This window comes from Benincasa hispida, chromosome 3 (assembly GCF_027475165.1).
Source record: "Benincasa hispida cultivar pf3 chromosome 3, pf3_genome.v1.1, whole genome shotgun sequence".
NCBI classification, from domain to species: domain Eukaryota; kingdom Viridiplantae; phylum Streptophyta; class Magnoliopsida; order Cucurbitales; family Cucurbitaceae; genus Benincasa; species Benincasa hispida.
This window is the reverse complement of record NC_143480.1, coordinates 32,281,857-32,306,162: the sequence shown is the minus strand read 5'-3', so window position 1 is coordinate 32,306,162 and position 24,306 is coordinate 32,281,857. Positions and strand designations below refer to the sequence as shown.

Here is a 24,306-nt window from a genome sequence, read left to right as displayed (position 1 = left end):
TAGCAAGGTCGAAAAATAAATACCTCACCCCCAAATTTAAAATGCAGAAATGTCCCCATTGCCAAAAGATTGAAAGAAGTCATGCGATATTCTTAAGAAGCTACTTAAAGCGAGTTTGAAAGAAAGCTAGCAGACCCCTAACTTCTAGAAATATTTCGTGAGGTGACTTTTGTAAGATTAAGTTGATTCTAGTATATATGAAAAAATAGAAGCATGTGTTTCATCATTGAAATCATAATTGGCAAAGAGATAGCATGCGGTGACTTACTAAATTTATCAATGTTAAATGATTGCGATAATCAAAGAGGATGCGGTGATAAAACTTTCAAAATTAAAATGCGATGTGATAGTGCAGAATTTGGAATAAAGTTAAGGAAGAATATAACCCCCAAATTTGCGCTGTCACTCGCATTGTTTGTTGACGCATCCTGCTTTGCAGCGATCTCCTATCTTTAGATTGCGGTGACAGAATAAGATAAGTTGCTTTTCCACGTAACGCCTTCGCAATTGTTCACCTCGATCGTTGTAAGAAAAACAGTGGGAAGGTTAAATTATTTTAAATAAAATCTTTTATCGCAATCGTTCAGCATGATCGCATTTTTTTTTAATGAATAGTAAAAAAAGTAGATATGCGATAATAGACAAAATTAAGATGATGAAAGTTCATAAAGTATTGATGTAGAAAAAGGATATTCAAAAGGTTTGCGTCCCTGATGAGGTTGAGTCATAAAGTAACTCAGGGACTGCTTATTCCAAGCTGGTCTTTTCACGCCCACGGTGGCTTTTCCCTCTTTACTCTATCTCCCGGCATCTTGACTGCCTTAATCCAGAGCTTTTCCCCATGAATGTTCATTACAATCTCCCCCTTGCGCAGATCAATTTGAGAACAACTGGTCAAAAGGAATGGTCGTCCCAATATGATGGGCGCGTCTTCGTTTGCTTTATAATCCAAAATGAGGAAGTCTGCCGGCAAGATGAATTTATCAATTGAGATTGCGGCATTTTTCAACTCTCCTTCAGGATGTATTCGGGATCTATCCGCAAGCAGGAGAGTCTCTGTCGTGGTCGCGAGTATGCCAACATTCAATTGTTTGAAGATTCATAGCGGCATGATGTTTATACACACCCCAAGATCACATAACGCTTGGCCACTGTAGACCCTTCCAATGGAGCATGGTATCGTGAAGATTCCTGGGTCGCACATTTTTGGTGGGATCATAACATTTTGCATTATTGCCTCTGTTGTGATCTTGTCTTCATCATTTTATTTTTCTATCAATCTTTACAGAGTTAGTGGTAGCTAGACTTCTTCTGTCTCACATTCTGAAGGTTTGAGGATGGACGCAACTTTGGGGTTCATTTTCTCGGGCTTTTCCGAACTATAGGTCAACGGGTCCTCGGTTGTCACCGCATTCAAGTTGGTTGCGATGGGCTCCTCCCCTACTTCCGCAGTCATTTTGTCACTTAGCACGGAGACTGCTGAGCATTGTTCCTTCCTAGTACCCCCAGCGTTGCGAGGAAGCTCAGTTGAGCTCGGCAATGCTTCTTGCGGTCTATTTTTCATATTTCCCGCAATTTGTCCCAGTTGAATTTCGAGATTTCTAATGGATGTTGCTTGATTCTGAAGCACTGATTCGTTTTTCTCAATGTACTACTTCAACAAGCTCTCTAAGGACGAAGATTGCGGTTTTTGCGAGCTGCTAGCTTGGTTATGCATTGGACTGCTGTTTTGCAGAAAAAATCCGGGTGTCCCTCCTTTTTGCGCCACTAGTTGGAAGTTTTTTTTGTTGATTTTTCCACACAAAATTTGGGAGGTTTCTCCACCTGGGGTTATATGTATCGGAATAGGGATTGTTCTTTATAAAGCACAATGACTGCAGGTCTCCGCAAATGACACAACTTGCGGTCGTTTGGGCAATTATGTTGACCTGCCCTTTCTTCGCTCTTGTGTTATTAATTGCGATGCGTTGAGTCAAACTCATCATCGCAGTCATCTGGTTTTGCAGGGATGCGATGGCCCCGTTGTTTGCGTCATTGTCTTTAATTCTTAATCTCTGATCGTTTTCCCGCCAATCCTCGTGATTTTTGGAAATGCGATCAAGTATACTCTTGGCCTCCACATATGTTTTTTCTAGGAAACGACCAGCGACTGCCTCATTGGCAGCGATCTGCAAAGAGGGATTCAGTCCTTGATAAAAGATCTCTATCTGCAGGCAGTCTGGTAAGCCATTATATGGACAGTCTCTTAGCAGCTACTTGAACCTTGCCCAGGCATCGCTGAGCGATTTGTCATTTTCTTGTTCAAAATTTGTTATTAATTTCCTTCTCCTAGCATTCTTAGTTGGTGGGAAATACTTCTTCATAAACTTTTCCACCACCTGTTCCCACGAAGTAATCTCTCCTAGCTCGGGGGAATATGCCCATTTTCTTGCCTGATCATACAGAGAAAATGGAAACAAAGTTAGTCGAACTTTTTCGGTAAAGATGTTCGAGAACACAAAAGTGTTGTATATTTCTATGAAGCTCCGGAGGTGAGCATACAAGTCTTCGCCACGCCTTCTTCCAAACTACCCAGCAGCCTGGATCATCTGCAACATTACCGACTTCATTTCAAACCTCGATCCATTCAACGCTGGCCTCGTGATTCCTGGAGAGAAATCGCAGAGGATGGGCGACGCATAGTCCCGAATGGGTCTATTGCGGTCATTCGCCAGAAGGATGGGGTTGGCCATTATATTGTTCACGTTTGCGACCTTTGCTTCCGGTTGTTCCGCCATTCTTGGGGTTCTATCTTGTTGTTGGTGGTTGTCTCTCAGTCTGCATCGAGTTATTCTCTCAATCTTCGGGTCGTAGTTCACTAGAGATTGAGAGCTGCAAAGAATCAGAAAAATCACCATTAGCACACTGATTTGTCGAAGTCCCCGGCAACGGCGCCAAAAACTTGATGCATTATTTTATGATGTGGAATTATGGATGAAATGCAATGGTGGAAATGCATTGAACACTCAAGTTTTCTCAATGGAATCCAAGTATAAACCCCACCGAGTTTCCTAGTAAGTCCAGGGTTTTACTCAGGGACTTGGGAAAACAATATGCGGTAGTATTTTCTCAGAAGAATTTGCGGTAACCAAATAAATCAAGCAGTTGTTGGGAATGTTGTTTGTGGTAATAAAAATAAACAAATGCGGCAGAGTTCAAAAAGAGTTGATAAACGGAAGATGCGATGAGTATGCGGTGAACAGGTTGAGAAGGGTTTCGGCTAACACTTCCTAGGATGCGTTCATGCTATGCGATCATGCAACACACATACAATAGTAAACCATCTCTCGATGCGAATGCTACGGCTTCTAATGCTAGAATGCATGCGATATATGCGATAAGTCTATAAGACCTACACATAAGCCTCTATTCTTATTTATGCGATGACAAAATGACACACACACAAATAAGGCGACCACAAAATATCATACCTATCTCTAGGGTGCATGCGATGCAGGTTGACAAACAGAGCTTATCTCTAAGTCCCTATCTCTTGTATATGCAGTTCTAATCTTGCTCTTTCGAGTCTAGATTCTAACCTAGCTCTCTCAAGTCGTAGGTTCTTTCTTTAGACTCTCTCTCGAGTAGCTCTAAAGGGGTGTTGGGTACAGCATAAAACAAGATAATCGCATGCGATGAAGATCCTAGGTCATGTTAGCTTAGTTCTTCTCAATCCATTTGATAAGTTTAGCTACTCATGCGTTCTAAGGGAGTGAACATATGTAGAATAAGAACTTCCATTGTATAAATATAAAGTTGAAGTACAAAATAACAATGCAAGAAGAGAATAAAGAGCCTGGAAGAAATCTCTTGCTTCCCAGGCTTTTACACTATCTTTTCTACTCGTGTTCAAAAGATAATCTCGCTCTTGCGAGAGTCGGCCCGCTCTCTACTTTCTATGCCTCCAGGTTCTCTCTCCAGTTGTCCTGAGCGATCTTTCGGCGTCTCCACTCTTCTCTTTCTTCGCCTTAAAATAAAAAGGAAAACTATGGACAAGGCTAAACTATGGAGAAATTTTTCTAAGTATCCGATCTTCTTTTTTGAAGGTTGCCTTTGATATTTATAGAGCTTCGAGGTGAAGGGCGGCTTCTCTCTTATGATTGCACAGATGGGCTGGTTTAATTCTCTGACTGATGCGCCGAATATTTGTCACCGAAAAGTTGAATGTACTTGTTATCGTTAGCGGCTTGTCAACTTAATTCGGATTCGACCTTCACCAGCTTTCTATCCCATCATGATTAATTGTGCCTTTCACCCAAATGCGCCCATCAGGTTGCGCCGGCTCTATACGGCAATCCTTTTTTAGCAGATCTATGCGAACACAAATCACCGCAAAGCCTTGTGGTAATGCTGAGCTCGTTCGTTGATTTCTTGTGATCACGCTTTTCGCCTTGCGTCAATGTATATTCTACATAAAAACACAAAAGTTAACTATTTCTATGTGATGAACGCATGCAACCATAATGTTATGAACTTAATACTTTTTGGACGCAATCTAACATATTTTATCAATGCAAGCCAGCATTGTTTAAGAACTTAGCACTATAATAACGTGCATTTCTACCCGTTATCAGTATGCACCCTACGGAGAGGATATTGCATGCGTCCAAGAAGTAGGATACGGTGGTATGCGGTCATCCCGACATTTCGCATATACATCGCATGCGTCCTAGAATTAGGCTCAAGTGTGTGTAGCATGATCGTATAGCTTGCGTTGGCTGAGGTTGCCCTTGCGGTCAATCTTAAGGGTTGCGATGAAGACATCCTCACATTTTATCTATTTCCATCCATTTACCACGTCAACAGTTGTCGTGTCTCTACCTCTCATTCATACTTCTCATTGTGTTGTCTGTTAGTTAGAAATAGAAGTAGTTTATAGCTTATACCCCCACCATTCTTTTATTCAACCACCGCAAACACATTACCACATAGCATTTAGTTTCAAGTCTCTAAGTTTGACCTCGGATCACCCGAGAAACTTGCGTTCACGTTATACTTGGTGCGAGCACAAGAAAACTTGTGATGGGAACGCATGGTCATCGCATACATTCGTTAACATATCGTTTCATTCCAACGCATAACCACCGACGCATGAGAATCAACGCATAGCTTAAGACATGCATCGCATATTGCGTCCCACATAATTTTAGTCATCAAGTCTTTGACGGCTAATTTTTCATCACCAACGATTGCTTACCTTTTCCTACACGATCGTTTAGACGATCGCTTACTTTTCCTACACGATCGTAAACTTCACCTAAACGATCAAGCATCTTGTCTATGCGATAGATGACCTCATCTCCCACTTGCTTAATCGTTGTGTACGGTCTCTCTTCCTCTTCCCTCTACCAAATCTGAACAAAGCCCACACTTTGGATTCTCACTCCAAGAATATTGAGGGCTCTAAGTGGGTGAAGGAAATGTGTCAACATTGTCCTATGGTCTCCTCAATTAGTTTGAACCGTGAGATTCCTATGTTTCGTCTATTGTCATTTTTAGGTGGCACTAGCTAGTTGCTAACCGTGGTGATCCCCTCAGATGGTTGTAACATAGGATTCAGAACAACCCAGGCTTCAGTAAAATGAATACGGTCGTATAGTTTCATCTTGGTTATTGTCTTCTACTTCAGAAGCATATTCATACCGTTCTATAAGTTCGGAAAATGGCAGGTCTACAATTAGAATAATTACTAAGTGTTAGTAAAGATCCTGACCGAAAATGATAACTAAATGACTATCGGAATATCTATGAGTTATTCTGGAAATAGTATTTGGTCAAGAATTGTCTTGCTTCTATGAAGGAATTCTTGACTATCCCTCGGTAATTGTTCAAATCACTAACGTATCGTTGCAAATAAATAATGGTTATGGGTACATTATTTTAACTTTGCTAAGACTTGATTGGATTTAAAAGAAATTCACTTAAAGAATTTTTTTATAATTTCATAATGACGAGTTCAATAATAAAATTGTTGGCATCGGACAAACTGATCGAGGATAACTATGTGACATGGAAATCAAATTTGAACACGATTACAGTTTGTCTTAATAGAGGAATGTCCTCCCGTTCCAAGATTTAATACAACCCAAACTATACAAGAAGCATTTGATAGATGGATCGGGACGAATCATAAAGCCCATGCTTATATTCCCGCTAGCTTATCTGATGTTTTGGGCAAAAAAACATGAGGATGTAAGTACTGCCAAAGAGATTATGGAATCTCTGCGAGTGTTGTTTGGACATCCTTCACCCTAAGGCATGATGTTATCAAATAGGTTTATAACAATCGCATGAAAGAGGGGACCTCTGTTCGTGAACATGTCCTGGACATGATGGTCCACTTTAATGTGGCAGAAGTAAACGACGCTATTATGGACGAGAGAAGTCAAGTTGGTTTTATTCTAGAATCTCTTCCAAAGAGTTTTTTGCAATTCTGTATGAATGCATTGATGAATAAAATTGAATACAACTTGACTACTTTGTTGAATGAGCTGCAGGCTTTCTAGACTATGTTGAGAACAAAGGGTCTGGAATCAGAAGTAAATGTTGCTGCTGTTGAGAAGAGAGGAATGTTCTCCAAACCTGATGTTGTCTCCTCTTAATAGAGTAAGAGAATTCCTGCAAAGAAAGACAAAGGAAAAGGGAAAAAGAAACCTACTGGCAAGAAAAGCAAGAAAAATGCTGCAGACAAAGGGAAATATTTCCACAACAATGAAATAGGGCATTGGAAGAGAAATTACAGTCAGTATCTTACCGAGAAGAGAGTAGAGAAAGCTAAATAGGCAACTTAGTTCCTGAGGACCGTTTACTTAGCTTGACCAATGGGACATGTTGTAGCTTAATGATAATATTACCTACTTTTGTTATCATGTAAAGAACATAATGTATATATTTTTTTTGGTGTAAATGAAATGTTCATTATAAAAAAATAATATGTTTGTTCTATCTTATAGCAACTTCTGTTAAGAATCAAATTGTTAAAAGTCATTTGCAAATATTCTGATATTTAAATAGCTAAGATCAAAGTATAGTAAGTTTAAAAGATTTATAGATCTAACTGTTAACAAGAGTTGTTAAGACAAGTCAGACGCGTCTTAAATCAAAGAGTTGAGAGTGCCTCAATACAGTGGGAGAAAAGTGTGCTTCCTGGTCATTATTGAGAATAAGATGCATCCCCGTATAGTTTAATTAAAATGTACACTAATATGTTTACAATGATTCTCTCGGCTAATGTGTTTTGAGAATTACCTAGTAAGGCTAGGAATACCAGATTAATAACCTATGGCAAGTGGGAGAAATATTTAGTATGGGATACCCAATAATAAACCATGGGTATAGGATGCCCTAGTTTATTGTATTTCTCTATAAAACTTAGAAACTCAGTCTTATATATGAGATATATAAGTTACCATTGGAGTTTTAGTCCAAGTAGGAGATTGTTGAGTTTTATATCCTAAAACTCGTGGTTTGTAAACAATATAACTTATTCTAAAAATTTAATAAATTGTTACTGAATATATTGCTTATTAAAAATCCAATAAAGTCCCTTGACTATTACATGAGTACTTGAACTTTATATAGAGACATACAAGTGGATCAGATTCGAGTATATAGTAAAAATGATTTATAGTATATGAATAAGGTTGGGTGCCTTATTCTAGTAACACTATTGGATGCGATCTACTCCATAATTGTTACAAAGAGTTGTAAACTGCTACAAATGATGTGATCCTAATTCGTACATGTTATGACATGAGGAGTGGGGGCGTCCTGTGAAAATGAGTTTTGTGCGAGATTGGACCACAAAATTAGTCACTCTTACTTTATGACGTTGTTTATTATTTAAGACTGACTATTTCAAAGCGATGACCTAGGTAACTTGACCTTAATCTTGAGCTAACTATGAACTCCTGTTTGTTTGGGATTATCCTTTGATTTACAAACGATGAGAGTCATCCAACGTCACTGCTCAATAAGCCTCCCATTTTGGGGATAAGACCGGATGAATAGTTGGGGACATAGCCCTGCAAGATGGAATTCACCCCTACACGCTTAGGGGTAGTAGAGAGGTTGTTTTCTTTAAGTGTTAATTCTGGGTCTTGAACAAGAGGCCTCACCCTCTCATTGGCCTAAGAGGGACTCGATTTGTGGATTGGATCACAAATCAATTGTTCATTAGAGGATCAGTGGGACTTGAGGAACAAGAGGTAATTTCGAGGGTAAAACAGAGATTCGACCTAGCCATTATTACGAACAATTTGTGAAATGTTAACTTATTAATCATGGTTATATCGAGTGGACATAATATATCTACAGTGAGGGGAGTTCAACTATGGGCTTTAGTAGAGTGATCCATTAGTTAACAAATCGGGGTTAATTAAGTCTAATGAGTTTAGCCAATAAATCTCGGATCGTTGGAGCCCATAATCTGTAGGTCCGCAAGATCCCTCTACTAGCTCGTAAATGGATTAGCTAACTGCTAATCCGCATCGGTGCTCTGCCACCATCCCATGTCGCTGGTCTCCGTTGCAAGATGTCTTCGCCGGATTTGTTCAAGAAACCACCGATTTCTCGTCGGAATTGGTATTTTGAGTAAGTACTTGATGCTCTGTGGGTTTCCTTGCAAAATCCCGAATACCATTAAATTGCAAGTTAATTTGAGATAAAGCCATTATGTTTGAATTTCTAAATTCGAGTTAGGAAGTTTTAAGTTACTGTCCAGCTAAGTTAAAAGGGTGATTTTGGCGGATTGTTAGTGGAGTTGGTTTGATTTTGAAGTTTCGAAGTGGTTTCGGGTAAACCACTTATTGGGTGAGCATTAGAAAGTATTATGAATTATTTAGATTGAGATTTGGATTTTAGATTTTTTTTTTTAATTTAATTTTGTATTTATTATTTTAGGTCTTGTTTGACAAGGAGAAGATAAGCTTGCTTGGGTTTTCCCCTTTTTAATTTAAATTTTGAGGTAAGTAATCACTACTGGAACCGCCCTCGTGCCTGGCGATAAAAATTAAGGATAGTTATGTTGGTTCTAAGACTTATATGAACATGTGATAAATATGTTTGAAGCATGTTATATGTATGAATATGATTTAGTTTTTTCTTTTTTTTACAACATATATTAATAGGATGATTGAGCATGAGCCTAAATTCTAAGGTAAGTGACATTACTACTAGAATGATGTGTGTGAAAGTGACGGACGTCTAGTGGAAAGGTAAAAGAGTGAGCCCAAGTAAGAGAAATCTTCAGGTCCAACTATTATAATGTTATCGCTCGTATTGCATTTATTTGACATAAATGCTTTGCCTGACCCGGTAGTCAGGTTACTTACTGAGTATCTTGTACTCATTCTTTTTCATGTTTCTTTTTCAGGAAAAGGTAAAGACACACTGGTGAATGACAGACAGAATCCGTGATCGAGCTACTAGGACAAGCTCTATGCTTCCACTCAAGTTTCTAGGATTTTATGTTTTAAAATTTCTAGTCTTGAGATTTGAATTCGAAGTTTTGGTATTTGAGCTTTAGATGTTAGATCTACACCAGCACGCAGCGGAAGGGAACAGGATCCACTAGCATTCTAATTCATTAATTTTGGTTGAAAAGAAACATGCTAAAAACAGAGTATAATGGGTTTCATGAACATACATTGGCCAAACCAACGAAATCTCCATTTCCATCTGCAAAATCCTCTGAATCCTTGTGTAGACCACCACAAGATCTTCCCTACTATCCTCTTGGTACTCTAGATTGAGTTGTAGGACTCAAAATAACCTGAAATCAAAGGGAATATGGAGAAAACTCACTGAACAAAATCCATTGAAGAACACCTTCTTCATCCGAATTTTTCAACAAAAAATCAATCGGTTCTCTTCCCTTTCTTCACTCCAATCTCTTCAATATATTGCAGACTATCATGCAAAGAGATATGCTGCATGGGATATAGCTCATGCTTGGAGTAAAGCAAAGGAAAAGGTGGGTTCCAAGTAAGCTAGTTGAAGATGAAAAACCCATTTTTTCAAGTTTGTGTAATTTTTCCATTTTTCAAAAATCCAAAATTGATTTTAAAATAATATTTTATTTCTAGAATCAAAATTTATTAATTTTACAAATTAATTTCAAAAATTAATTTTCTAATAAAATTAATAAATAATTATTTAAGCAATTTAAATAATTCTAATTAATTTAGTATTTAATATTAAATTAATTTTTACACAAATTCATCTTCATATATTTAAATCATATTTAAATATATTTTCTCCAATTTCGTTTGATTCTAAATTGAACGTTTCAAATTAACTTATCACGCTACTCTAGAGCTATCCATTTTCGAGCTAGTAGGGGGACCTCATGGACCTACAGATCATGGGCTCCAACGATCCAAGGTTAATCGGCTAAACTCATTAGACCGATCTAACTCCCATTCGTTAACTAATGGGTCACTCTATTAAAGTCCATAATTGAACTCCTCTCACTGTAGATATTTTATGTCCACTCGATATAACCATGATTAGTAAATTAACCCTTCACAGGTTGTTCGCAATAACGGCTGGGTCAAATCTCTGTTTTACCCTTAAAATTACCTCTTGTTCCTTAAGTCTCCACTGATCCCCTAATGAACAATTGTTTTGTGATCTAATCACAAAATCGAGTCCCTCTCATGCCAAATGAGAGGGCGGGATCCCTTGTTCAAGCCCAAGAATCAACACTTAAGGGAACAACCTCTCTACTATCCCTAAAGCTGGTAGGAATGAATTCCTTCTTGCACCCTATGCACCCAGCTATCTATCCAGTCTTACCCCTGAAATGTTAGTCATATTGAGCCGGTGTTGTTGAGCCAACCCTCACCTATGCAAATCTAAGGGCAATCCCAGATAAACAGGAGTTCATAGTTAGCTCAAGATTAAGGTCAAGTTATCTAGGTCATCGCTTTGAAATAGTCAGTCTTAAACAGTAAACAACGTTATAAAATAAGAGTGACTCATTTCGTGGTCCAATCTTATACAAACTCTTTTGCACAAGGACACCCCCACTCCTCATGTCCAACATGAACGAATTAGGATCACTTCATTTGTAGCACTTTACAACTCCTTGTAAAAACTACAGAGCAGGTCGTATCCAATAGTGTTACTAGAATAAGGTACCCAACCTTATCCATGTACTATAGATACTTTTAACTATTTACACGAACCTAATCCACCTTTATGTCTCCACATAACGTTCAAGTACTCATCCAATAGTCAAGGGACTTTTAGGTTTATTGGATTTCTATTCAAGTAATAGATCTATTCAATAACACCTTTATTGAATTTTCAGAATAAGCTCCATTGTTTACATACCATGAGTTTTAGGATGTAAAACCCAACATTAGACTTTTAAAAACATTTTCTAGTTTTGTTTTATTATTTTAAGGGCACCCTGCCAAATAAATTTCAGTTATTTAGTTTTAATAAAATGTATTATTTTATGCAATTTATTTGGTTTTACTAAGTCATAAAAAAAGGATGTCAATTTGAATTGCATACATGCATGTCTATAGTAACAACCTAGTTTAAGTCCTAGGGAGTCGTGTCGTTACATATTATCATGTAAACTTGTGGCCAAGTTTGTATTATTTCATTATGTTTTAATGATAGAGTTGGAAATGTGTATCTTCACTTGAAATTTTAGTCTCAAATATAATTGATTAGTTGACTCTTAATTTTTTCAAAAGATTATTATATTTTAAATTTTATAATAGCTTTATATATTAAATCGAATATAATTTTTAATTATTAAAATACTTTTACCGACGTTTTTTATAACGTCCAGTAAATCAGAGTTTTAAAAAAAAAACTTCAAAGTTATAGTGACACGATATATTAATTTTAACAACGCTTAAATATGTTGGAATAGTATTATATGTTGCTAAAACGTAAATTTTAGAGACGCATTTTCAACATCACCGTATAAAAGAAATAGTTATAAATAATGTGTTCTTAAAAGTACGCATTTAGTAACGCCTACGTATTAGTAAAAGTAGACTTTTAGCAATGCACAATAAATATGTCACTAAAACCTTAAGCGACACGACTATATTGACATTTTTAACAATGTGGGTTTCTACGTTGCTAATACTTTTATTGGTGCTTTTTGACCATAAGCAACACGTTTTGTGCATTACTAAAAAGTGATTTTCTTGAAGTTATCATTATTTTTTGAAGTTATTCCAAATAATATTTATAAGTGTTAAGGCGGATTATAGATCTATTCCAATTTCAGGTGAGATTCACATATATATTAATAAAGGAAGTTTTTAAACAAAGAAAAATGAACCAACTTATTTACAAATATAGCATAATATCACAATCTATTATTGATAAACCACAGTAGATATCTATTTGTGTCTGATAGATGTCTATCATAGTTTAATTACCCAATTAATAAACTATTTAAATAAATTTAGAGATATTTGAGCCACAGTTCTTGCAAATAGCAATTTAAGTAATAATATTTTGTTCAAACTTGTTTTAAGCCACTTGTTGCACATTATGAGGTGTGGACGTGCGTGTTGGTCTCATAATGAGAAATTTAAGGAATGAATTTTATTGAGAGAAATAGTCATTCAAATGTTGTAGGAATGGCTAATTTTTTTGACAAAAAGGTGATGGTTTAACTTCAACCTTTGATTAAATCTTTGACAAATATAGTAAATAGAAGTTAGAAGAGAATTTTCAACACAATTTCGATTTTCTTCTCCCATATAAAGAGGGTTGAATGAATTTGCATATTCATTCAAATTTCTAAGTGAGCAATTATAAACGAAAAGGAGATTAGACTAAGCAAAAGGCGTAGAAATGATTGGATTGAGATCAAACATCGTAGCATTATTATCTTTGTTATTATTGTTTGCATCTACAACTAAAAATCAATCCATTTTTTATGTTACTAAGTATGGTGCCAAACCTAATACTAATATTACTTAGGTAAGCATATGTATAATTAATAAAAATAAATAAATTTATATAGAAGATTTTAATTTGATGAAATAATTCAACTTAAACACATGGAAGGAAGCATGTGCATCGACCACTCCAAGTAAATTGTTGATTCCAAAAGGAGTTTACCAATTAAGTGAGTCTAAACTCATAGGTCCTTGCAAGAGTGTTCCTATTGAGGTTCAAGTCGAAGGGACATTAGAAGCTCCTCTCCATCCAAAAGGAGAGGGATTGGTTATTTTTCAATATATTGATCAACTAACATTGTCAGGCACTGGAGTTTTTGATGGTTAAGGAAAAATAGGTTGGGAAAAGAATGATTGCCATAAAAAAAAAAAAGAATGTACGAAACTTCCAATGGTAAAATCTCTAATTATATATATTAACTTATACTTTTTCCCCAATTGATATATAATTTAAAAACACATAATTTCAATTGTCTTCAACTCATAGTTTTTTTTTCTCTCTTTTTTGTTTAAACGTTTCAGAATTTGAAGTTCAGTTTCGTCACCAATTCAATAGTGAAGGACATTACTTCCTTGGATAGTAAGAATTTCCACATCAATCTTTTGGGCTGCAAGAATTTTACTTTTCAACACATGATAATTATTGCACCGGACCATAGCCCCAATACCGATGGGATTCACATAAGTAGCTCAGAAGAGATTAACATTCTCGATTCAAAAATCGCAACTGGGGATGATTGTATGTCTGTTGGAGACAGCAACAAGCATATAACTATTACTGGTGTAACTTGCGGACCAGGACATGGCATTAGCATAGGAAGCTTAGGCAAGTACACCAAGGAAAAAGATGTGATAGGAGTTACCGTGAAAGCATGCAAGATAATCAATACTTCAAATGGTGTCAGGATTAAAACATGGCCAAATTCTGCTGGTGCATTCACAGCCTCTGACATTCATTTCGAAGATATTGAAATGGTTAACGTCAGCAATCCTGTGATTATAGACCAAGAATATTGTCCATGGAATCAATGCAACCGAAAGGCATGTATTGAAATTATTCCTCTAATTCATTTTAAACTTAGTTACTTCAAGAAATATTCTTATTTTCTTTTAAAGAAATGTGCAAACTTGAGGCATAATCATATCAGTAATTTTTTCGATATGTTTTAGGTTCCATCAGAAATTAAGATTAGCAACGTCAGTATCAAAAATATCAGAGGCACTTCTGCTACTCCGGTCGCAGTTAAACTTCTTTGCAGTAAAAGTATACCTTGTGAAGGTGTAGAAGTTGCTGATATTGACCTTACTTACAGTGGAAGTCAAGGACCGATTACATCTCAATGTGCTAATGTCAAGCCCACCATTTCTGGAAAGCAAAACCCACGTATATGTGCTAAACCATCTCCTGATGATGCTCCATCAATAGATTAATCTTTTTAACAATGACACAAGTCAGCAAAACCATATGTGAAGTTTATCATATCTCTACTTCACAGAATTTTTGTTTTACTTCTAACATTCCATAGGTTTGCTTCATTTAATAATGCATGCAGCTAAGTATGTACCTTTTTCTTCTTCCATTTTATTTTGAAATACATTTTAATGAGAAGTTCAATCATAAATTTCTATCTTAAACTATCGATTCTATCAATCTCAACCTTAGACCTAATTAAGAGAGTCATATTATTTATTTTCAACGATTTAATAAATATAACATTGATAAGAATTCCACTTTCACCGACGCTATACTCTTAAATTTGAAAAGTTTCATCTAACTCTATTGAGCTTAAAAATTGTTTCCTAAAAATACACTAAAGAGTTCTTCTCTAAGATGATGGAAATTATTGTGACTACTCGTGTGTAAAAATTAATTTCTGATTGATGTTGTAAATGATGCGAAGAATATATTTTCTTTTGTTATTAGCAATGATATATATGTGGGAACAAGGATATTTAGCAATGATATTAATCTATTAGATAGTTGAAATAAAGTTGTAAATATTATAATACATGCCTTTGAATTTCTACACGTTAGCTCTCACGAATTAGGTTTTTTAAACAATTTTAAAGTTGAAAATTAAGAAAATTATAATAGGTGCATAAATTGGTTATTACCAATTTACCAATATGCTGTCACACAAATAAATATTTCAAAATTATTATTTTAAATCTTTTTTGTGAAACAATATGAATATTTTTATGTAATGTTTTTTAGTATGGTCAATAACTGATATACTATTACTTTTGTCTATCACAGGTAGGCACAATCATGAACCACTCATAGATCACCATATTTATGTGTAACACTAATTGAAATTTTTTTTTGTTTGTGAAATTTTCAACTAATTTTCAACTTAACCCAAGTTGAAAATTAGTCTGACCCAACTCAACTCTTATAATTTGCATCAAAGTTGGTTGTGGCCTTTCAGATTATAAAATTTTCTGTATGCCTTTATCTTAGCACCCTTACAATTTCTTTGTTTATCATCATATTTTTTTTAGATTTTTTTTCATACTTATCATTGATAGGCTATTCGATATTTTCATCGACATTGCTTACGAGACCCTCCTAACATCTACAAAATTAAATTACCCCTTCTTTCCCCTTCACTGTCTACCTCGATACCCCCATAACAAGTTTTCTTTCTTTCTTTTTTCTTCTTCTTCTTCTTCTTCTTCTTCTTCTTCTTCTTCTTCTTCTTCTTCTTCTTCTTCTTCTTCTTCTTCTTCTTCTTCTTCTTCTTCTTCTTCTTTGAGTAAGATAGACGTAGAGAGATTTGGACAACATACCTCATGGTTGTTATGAAGTTTGAAATAAAATAAATTGCTACTTTTTCAAAGATAAATTTCTAAAATAAGAACCTTTCAAGTTTTAAATATTGAGTTTCGACAATGAAGTTTGAAATAATATAAGTTTCCTACTTTCTAAAACGAATTTCTGAAATAAGAAATTTTCTTTTTTAATCGGTTTAACTCAGGTTTGCTTTTTTCTTTTCTTTTCTTTTTTTGTTTTTTTTTTAAGTTTTAGAATCAAAGTTTGTTTAATGAATATCTATATTTGGAGTATACCTTGTTGGGATGTATGCCCTAAAGCCTCGTAATTAATAAGTTATTTGAACTAATGATTGATTATCTTAGATATTCAATTATACATTAAGGAAAGATAAAAGGTTATATTATGTAACTTGAACAGTATGTGGTAGACATACAAATGGATCACGTTCAAGTAATAACCTAAATAGTTTGTACTATGTATATAAGGTTGGGTGTCTTATCTTAGTGACGCTATGGATACGAACCACTTTGTAAATGTTACAAGAGTTGTAAGTGTGATAAACAATTTAATTCAAGTTGTTCATGTAGAAACATGCGAGTGGGGGTATCCTATATTGGGAGCACGAAATGATTAAACTCTCTTTATAACACTGTTGACTAAAGAAGTTATCATTTCATAGGATGACCATAGGTAACTCGACCTCAATCCTGAGTGAGTTATGAGCTCCAGTTTATGAGACCGACCCTTTGATTTGTATGAGCGAAAGTGGCCTGACTCGCCAACTCAATAAGCCTACCATTTTGGTGACTTGTCCAAGTAGAGAGCTAAGAACATAGATACACAAGGTGAAATTTACTTCTTCTTGTCTTTAGAATAAAAAAATGAGTTGTTCCCTTAAGTGCTGACTTCGGATTTCGAACAAAGGGGACCTCCCTCTCATTGGCTCGAAAGGGTTTTGTCTATGATAGGACCATAAACAATTTGTTCATTAGAAGATCAGTGAGACTTAAGGAGTAAGAGGTAATCACAAGGGTAAAATGGTAATTTGACCCAACTATATTTACGAAGGGTTGACTTACTGATAATTGGTTATATTCATAGACATAGAGATATATCTATAGTGCAAAGAATGCAGTTGTGGGTCATTAATAAATCTGATTAATTTAATTTAAGAGTTTAATTAATTAATCTTGTATCATTGGAACTTCAAATCTGTTAGTCTGTTAGGTCACCCTGCTAGCTCATTAAGGATAAAACAAGGAATACTTAGTTTTGGAAGAATTTGAATTGTTCAAATTATAAGGCTGTGTAACCCGAAGGTACACAAATCAGTCATAATGTGCACATATACAGTCAAATGTGTACATCTTCCTAGATAAGAAAAACTAACAAGAACCCTATAACTTTTCATGCATTAGTTTGCATATAACTCCTTTGTTATATGTACAATCATTTATCTTATGGGTAAAATTTCCAAAATATCCTCAGTCTACAATCATTTATTTGGGGGCGGTTCTTTGATTAGTATGGGTGAGAGTGGCTAGATAACCAACTCAACATGCCTACCCTTTTGGGGACTTGTCTAATTTGGGAGCTGGAAACTCAATTACACAAGATGGAATCCACCCCTTCCCCGAAGTAGGGGTCAGTAGATAGATTGCTCTCTTAAGGGCTGATTCCGGGGCTTGAACATAGTGGCCACAACTTCTCTTTGGAAAAGAGAACTCAGTCATAGTAGGGCTATGACATATGTTAATTAGAGGAATCAATGGTACTTAAGGAGGTAGATGTAACTATAGGGGCAAAACAGTTATTGGTCGAGCTATACTTACGAGCGATCTGTGAAGGGTTATCGCATTGTTGATTGGTTAAGATGGACACATAATATATTTGTAGTAAGGAGAGTTCAGCTTTCAATCTTTAGTGAAGTGACTAGAAATTAACGGATGGTGGATTCCGTGACTAAGGAGTTTAGTAATTTATTCACATACCTTGGAGCTTCGAACTACAGGTCCATAAGATCCCCTTGGTAACTCAATGGGATTGCGTCCCAATTCCAGAACTATATGATAAAACATGGGATTACGTTCCAACTCTCGGCCTCAAGTACACCTCAGTAGAATGGTGTATCAGAAAGGAGAAACAGAACTTTTTTGGATATGGTTCTGTCTATGATGAGTTATGCTCATCTTCAAGACTCGTTTTGGGGTTTTGCAGTAGAGACTGTGATGCGTGTTTAATGCGATGAAATAATAGTGTAGAATGCGATGGTGGAATATGTATTGTGCATACAGGTTTTCTTAGCAAGACCCAAGTATAAATCCTACTGAGTTGCCTGGTAAGCCCAGGGTCGAACACAGGGACTAAGGAAACAGTATGCGATGGTAATTTTTTATTACTTTGCGGTAACAAATAAATCAATGTGTTGGTTGGTATATTGTTTGAAGTATAAAGTTTATGTGGCAGAGTTGAGAAAAGAGTTAATAATATGAAAGATGCGATGAGTATGCAAGGGAACGGGTTAAGAAGGGATTTAGCTAACACTTCCTAGGATTGCGTTCATGTTATGCGATCATGCTACATACATACAACAGCAAGTCATCTCTCAATGAAAATCCTACAACTTCTAGGTTTAGAACGCATGCGATGTATGCAATGATGTTTATAGGACTTACATCTAAGCCTCTATTCTTGTCTATGCGATGATGAATGACACACACATACACAAGCCGACCGCATACTACCATAACCTATCTCTACGGTGCATGCGATGCATGTTGGAAAACAGAGCTTCTCTCTAAGTCTCTATCTCTCTAGAGTATCGTGATAAGTTAATTTAAAACGTTCAAATTAGAATTAAACGAAATTGGAGAATTAATATTTAAATATGATTTAAATATTTGAAGATAGAATTGTATAAAATTAATTTAATATTTGATATTAAATTAATTAGAATTGTTTAAATTGTTTAAATAATTATTTATTAATTTTATTAAGAAAATTAATTTTCTAATATTAATAATATTTTCAATTTTATAAAATAAAATTTATTTATGAAATCAATTTATGAAAAGCTGGAAAAGAAGAAACACACAAAATGGAAAATTTAGGATTTTCCATTACTTCTTCAAGTTGCTCACACTAAACCAACATCTTTAAGTCTTCAATTACTCCAAGCATGAGCTGCATCTCATGCAGTCATTCTCATTGCATGATGCTCTGTAATCTGTTGAAGAGATTGGAGGGAATTTGAGGTAATGAAATCGATAGAATTTTGCTGAAAATTTGGGTTGAAGAATGAGTTCTTCAAGTGGGTTGTTGTTGTGACTACCTCTCTAAGTTCCCTTGATTCCAGCTTATTTTGAGTCTCACAACTCAATCTAGAGCACTAAGAGGATAGTATGGAAGATTTTGAGGTGGTCTACAACAAGATTCGGAGAGATTTGCAACTGGATTCAAGCTTTGAAGAAGTTCTACAAAGGTATGACTTGAAACCCATTTATTTATGTTAAAGCATGCTTTTGTTTCTGCCACAATTAATGAATTATAGTACTTATGGATCCTCCTCGCTTCTGTTGTGTGCTGATACATTCCAACAGACAAGTCAGTTTTTTTTCCCCCTCTTTGATCATGATTGGAATTCTCCCATATTTTTTGACGTATTTTTCCAACTCGATGTTCCAAAAATTCGCATTTCCTCTGAGTGGATGGACAGCTACTATCTGAGAAATAAAAGGTTAAAAATAGTTTAGGGTGTATTTCAGTCAACAGAAGATGTGTACGAATACTAACCTGAAGTATCACCCATAGAAGATCCCCTGTTGTCTTGATATATCTCTTGCTCCCGGAATTCTTCCTCTGCCTCTTGTTGCCTATTAGAGGTTGACATCGTATCTATACAAACACAAAAAAACATAAAACAATATAAAATCAAAGTTAAATATGTATAAACAAAGAAAGAGAATTAAGTAGATACATGATTAGTCATCATCATCATCTAAATCAAATTATTTATCAGCACTTGAACTATTATTGGGAGATAATTGCTCTTCGTCTTCTTTTATAAAGTCATCATTAGCATGCCAAACAATTGGTGGTTCCACAACTATAGGATCAACATCGACTCTGCATAAAGTAACCTCCACAATGGACTCATCCAATTGAACTCCACCAACAATTTCTTGTGAATCCATTTGTTCATTTTCAAATTCACCGACAGATGCATCAACTTCACTAAAACGTTTAAGGACAAAAATTACGAACAACCAGGGTATAGTTCATTATGTGCTTCAGCCATTAAATCCTCAATAAGTTTGTGGTATCTCTTTCTTGACCATTAAAGGACATTTTCATTCTCGATCCCTTCTTCATTTGTGTATTCGTTTTCAATTAGAATTTGTAGATCGTTTATAAGATTCAACCTTTCATTTTCTTTAACAACATTATACTCTATGTTAGTTTCTTCATTATGTATTGAACAAGTTGTATGTCTTTCAAAACTTCTAGATAAGTTGACTAGCTCTTCATGATATACCCATTCATAGTATGAGGGGGATATTCCATATGTTAATAGATGTTGATCCACAACCTCTCATGACTCCCACATTGAATTCATACAATTCTTGCATGGGCATCTTGTTTGTCTAAATCATTAACATGAAACTTAACTACATCTCAAAATTAGGATACTCCTTCTCTATACTCGACCAACAACTTATTTCTAAGTTTGATCCATTCTTTATCTATTCTTAAAAATAAACCTTTTCTGACCTAACTTGTAATCCAAAACAAATTATAACTTGTGTTGTGTACATAATGAATGGTGGTTAATTTTTAGAGGCTTATATATGCTCATAAAACAACGAGGTTTTATTGAATAAAATAAAAGAATATTCAAGGACATAAAAAAAATACATAAAAAGGGAACCCAAGCTATAAATCCAATCTAACAAAATCAAACTATGGTCATAATCACAAAAAGACATAGTTACTAAAGTGATACTATTCTCTTATTCATCTACATATTAATGCTTCCACTAATATTTTCATAAATGGAAGAGTTTGATATCAATATCTGTTGATGTTGTACGAAAATCAATTCATTCACATATTTGATTCTAAACATATTAATTAAATGTGTAAGTATGAGTGGCTGAAGTTAGAAATAAAAAACAACATGAAAGTAAAACAAAAAATGTTACATGTGCATTTTCAGCTGCCTCGTTCACGAACTTACCACCTTTATAGTGTATTTCCCTAAGTAGGTCAACACGTTCTATTTCTCAACCTTCTTTTGCCTGCAACTCTGCTCTAATTTGCATGAACGACTTCGACCCGCCTACGTGCTCAAACAGTAATTTCTCTCTGTTCTTTCTGTTCGTCTTCGACATTTCCTACATTTCAACAAAAAAATAAATAACAAATATTCTATAATAGTAATTGCAGTAGACGATACACACCCTAAATTATTCTAACTTGAAACGCTTCACTCTCGAAGCGGTCACACAAAAAATACCAATCTTCTGGTCTATTTTTAAGCCAGCTAGGCAAGTTGGCACGTGCTTGTTGAGGATCTCCACATTTCCTGTAATGTTTGTGCAAATATGCTCTAAATTCTTTGAAGGAGTTTTGTATTTGATGTTCTATAAAATGGTCAAGTCTTTGACTGGATGTATCAAGTACGAAATGAGACTACAAAAGAATAAAGGAAGAATTAGCATATATGATGTTCATGACTCTTAGTCTAAAATTGACTCTAAAAGAATAAACTTATAACTTACTAACAATTGAATCTTAGCCAATTCTATAAACTCGTTTGGAACCTCAACAAAAGTATGACATTGCATTAGAAATGCAAATCTCACGGCGACACCAATCGCATTACTAAATCGTACCGAATATTGAGAAATCGGCTTCGTCTCCCCCTCATTTATCACGATTGTAATTCTGCCATGTTTTTTGACGTATTTTTCTGACTCAATGTTTCGTGAATGCTCGCATTTCCTCCGAGTGGATGCTGAGCTACTATCTGAGGAATAAAAAATTTAAAACAGTTTAGAATGTATTTCAGTTAACAGAATATATTTCAAAATATACTAACCTGAAGTGTCACCCACAGAAGATCCCGTTTTGTCTAGATATATCTCCTGCTCCTGAAATTCTTCATCAGCCTCCTATTGCCTATTAGGGGTTGACATCGTACCTATACAAACACAAAAAAGACAAAACAATATTAAATTAATATGAAATACGTGTAAACAGAGAAAGATACTTGAGTAGATACATGATTACTCATCATCGTCATCTAAATCAAATTATTCATCAACACTTGAACTATTATTCGAAGATAATTGTTTTTCATCATCATTTATGAAGTCATCATCGCCATGTCGAATAATTGGTCTTTCCACAACTATAGGATCAACGTCAACTCTGCATAAAGTAACCTCCTTAATGGTTTCATCCACTCGGACTCCACTGACAATTTTTAGTAAATCTAGTTGTGCATTTTCAACATCATCCACTTTTGGTACATCCCATATTTGCTTATTTTTGACTACTTGAACAACTTTTCAATTGCAACCATATTTTATGTCATCAATGTAAAAGTCTTGTGCTTGGCTAGCAAAGATGAAAGGCTCATCGACATACCAAAAGCATGATGTATTGATCGATTTGTATCCTAAACCCACATGTGTCCCATTACTTTTGTTGTTACCTGTGTCAAACAATCTACAGTTGAACAAAAAAACATGTCTTCTGTTTGTATATTGGAAATCTAATACTTCGTCTACAACACCGTAGAAATTGTTATCCACACTTTCGTTCCCATTGATCTCCCCGGCCATTAGGACTCCACTATTTTGTGTAGCTTGACAATTATCACGCTCTACAGTGTGAAATCGTACCCCATTAAAAATGCATCCATTGTAAGAGCGCACCTCAGAGAAGGTCCCATTGCAAGTGAAAAGAAATCATCAGAGATATCTTCTCTCTCGCGTCATTGTAGAACCTGATAATTAATTATACCTTAAAAATGACTACAAAAAATGAATCATCTCTTAACTTCCTATACTATGTATACCTGAGATCTGAACCAATCGGGAAATGTTGATGTCTTATATATAAGTAAGAGACGCTTTAAGCTTCACGACGAATTAACGTCAAGTGTTACCTAGAAAGTTGATCATTTGAAAGTTATATCAAAGGATTTATCCTAGAACTTAAAAATTTATAAAGTTTGAAACGTACTTGCAATAGTTTGTTATTTCTTTACAATTGTTGAGAATGTACCAATGTGCAATTGATGACATGCAGAAATGCACGTCATCTTAGGCCTTTTATTTAGAATTATGAGGGCTGATAAGCAGAATATGCAGCAATTATGTTAAGAATTCATGAGAAAATGAGTTTGCGTCATTCAGCATTAAGAATCTCCATTAACCAACTATTATGTGTTATTATGTGTTCAATTGCCTATTCTTATAGCTAACGCAGGAATCGGACGCAGACACGGAAGCCGGGATATCGCATAGACGACCTCATGCAGAGAACTTCTCCATCGCAAATGTGAACGCATACGTTCAACGCATGGGTGTTGCGGTAATCAACCACATGCGTCCATCGCATAGAAGTTGCGATCGTCAAGCGATTGCGCTCATCGTGTAGAAGTTGTGGTAATGAAGTGAATGCAGTCATTTCAAGATTGCGACTACACGATGACAACCATAATAGCAGGATTACCGCAAGGTTGGTGGAATGGAAGCATCAACGTATATCTTGGGAAAATCAAAAGATGATGTTGACATTTCATCATGCGATATTAATCGTGTACCGTTAGCAGTCGAGATTCAATAAAGGACTACAGCAAAGCCGAGATTCAAAAAAGGACCAATGCGCCGCGAATGTCAAAATCAGAGCAGGTTCATTAATGCTGTCGGCGATGAAGCTTTATAAATAAAAGTCGCTAAGCATAACTTCAGATCATCCAAGGTTTCCTACCTTCGGGTGGATCCTTGTGATCTAGACGAACGCGTTAGAAGAAAGCTTGAGAGTTCTTCATCTCCTTCATCCATTCCGAGTGACGACCGGAGCCTTCACCGGAGTTAGATCTCGAGAGAGTCAGCTCCACCGCCCTTCCATGACACCACCGACAGCCTTGACACACATCCGCTGGAAGCAAAACATTGCTTCCAGCTTGTCCTTTCATTTTCTCTTCTTTTCTTATGTTGTATTGTATTACATTTTTTTATTAAGAAATTAATACATTGGGTGTTCAATGCATTTCTATGTTTCCTTCGATTTCATCTCCATCTTTCTCTGCTTAACACCTTTAACATTTATTGCATCACTTAGTGAGATTGTTAGAGTATCGCATATTTAATCATGTGGATTAGAGATATGAAACATGTAGCAAATCACTAGAAGGTGTGCGTTGTGCGAGTGTGTGAGAAAACCTTATTTGCTTAGTGTGAAGCTGTAGCAACGCCTGTCTATAGGCGGATGCAACGCTTGTCTACGAGTAAAATCAGTAACAATTAACTTCCCGGG

At 35.6% G+C, this 24,306-nt stretch overlaps 1 pseudogene; it reads left to right on the top strand.

Moving 5' to 3' along the window:
- The first annotated feature begins 12,873 nt into the window (after nucleotides 1-12,873).
- LOC120074538 (exopolygalacturonase-like) lies at nucleotides 12,874-14,411 on the top strand (annotated as a pseudogene).
- The last annotated feature ends 9,895 nt before the right edge of the window (nucleotides 14,412-24,306 follow it).